At 38.9% G+C, this 1,683-nt stretch overlaps 1 protein-coding gene across 1 annotated transcript in view; it reads right to left on the reverse strand.

The window, feature by feature from the left end:
* The window catches only part of SENP5 (SUMO1/sentrin specific peptidase 5), a gene marked incomplete at its 3' end in the record, with an annotated part of 34,892 nt that overhangs the window by 8,788 nt on the left and 24,421 nt on the right, over positions 1 to 1,683 (reverse strand). The gene's annotated exons all lie outside the window — the stretch shown is intronic.

A 1,683-nucleotide genomic window follows, 5' to 3' on the forward strand; every position in this document is an offset into this window, starting at 1 on the left:
TTAGGTTACCTAGTATTTCATGATTCAACCTTGTTAAGTTGTATGTGTCCAGGAATTTATCCATTTCTTCTAGGTTTCCCAGTTTGTTAGCATATAGTTGTTCATAGTAGTCTCTTATGATCCTTTGTATTTCTGTGCTATCAGTTGTAATTTCTCCTTTTTCAGTTCTGATTTTATTTGAGTCTTCTTTTTATCATTAGTCTAGCTAAAGGTTTATCAATTTTATCTTTTCAAAAAACCAACACCGTTTCAAAATTTTTTTGGATGTGGGGGTGGCTGGCCCGTTCATCTTTTGTATGTTTTTTTTAATCTCTAATTAATTTACTTCTGCTCTGATCTTTGTTATTTCTCTCCTTCTAGTGATTTTGGGTTTGGTTTGTTCTCATTTCCCTAGTTTCTTGACATATACTGTTAGGTTGTTTATTTGAAGTCTTTCTTCTTTGTTGATGTAGACATTTATTGCTATGAATGAGCTTCTTGGAAGTGCTTTTGTAGTATACCACAGATTCAGGTATTTTGTCTTTTCATATTCATTTGTCTCCAGGAATTTTAAATTTTCCTTTTTGATTTCTTCTTTGACCCACTCATTGTTTAGGAGCATGTTATTTAATTTCCATGTATTTGTTTCCAGTTTCCCTTTTGTTGATTTCTAATTATACTCCATTATGGTTGGACATGACAGATAATATGATTACAATTTTTAAAAATTTGTTGAGATTTGTTTTGTGACCCAACAAATGGTCTATTCTAGAGAATGTTTCATGTGCTGAGAAGAATGTTTATCCTGCGGCTGCTGGATGAACTGTTCTATAAATGTTCATCAGATCCAGTCAGCCTAGAGATTAATTATGATGTTTCTTGGTTAATTTTGTCTGAATGATCTGTCTTTTGCTGAACATGGGGCATTAAAGTCCCCAATTATTATTGTATTGGAGTATCTCTCTCCTATTAGGTCTAATAGTAATTGCTTTATATATCTAGGTGATCTGATATTGGGTGTGTATATGTTTAGAATCATTATAGCCTCTCATTGTATTGATCCCTTCCTTATCTTTTTTTACTTTCCTTGGCTTAAAGTTTATTTCATTTGGTATAAGCATAGCTACTCCTGCTCTTTTTTGGTTTCCATTTGCATGAAACATGTTTTAACATCCCTTCACTTTATTTATTTATTTTATATTCTAACATGTTGTGGAGCAGTGGAAGGGGGAGGGAGAGGGGGGATGGGTTGAGAGAAGAGGAGGGGCATGGTTGGGGCCTTTGGCACCCCCCTCATTCCAACAGGGGAGCCCAGAGGGCATCAGGAGGCAGCTCGCTCATGGCTTGGCTGAATGTGGACTTTGCGGGGAGTGTGGCTGAGGCCCTCAGCCCCCACCACCCCAGTTTGGGGGACTGGTACAATTCCAGCAGCTGCTCAGCGTTCATGGGTGGACTTGATGTGGACGTCAGGGGGGCATGGCTGAGGCCCTCGGCCCTCCTGCCACCCCTGCTTGAGAGCCCAAGGGCTTTCCAGTCCTTCTAGGTTTCACAGGTGTTCTTTGGTGGTGTTAGCCTTTATGGTTAGTATCAGAACTTTGTCTCCGATCTGTCAGTTTTTTGTGTTTTCTTTCGGTTCTGTGTTGGGATTATTCGCTATTCCCACCACTTAAACTCTGCACTGGAACTAATTTGTTGTCCTTTGCT

This window comes from Galeopterus variegatus, unplaced genomic scaffold, assembly GCF_000696425.1.
Source record: "Galeopterus variegatus unplaced genomic scaffold, G_variegatus-3.0.2 Scaffold322, whole genome shotgun sequence".
Taxonomy (NCBI): domain Eukaryota; kingdom Metazoa; phylum Chordata; class Mammalia; order Dermoptera; family Cynocephalidae; genus Galeopterus; species Galeopterus variegatus.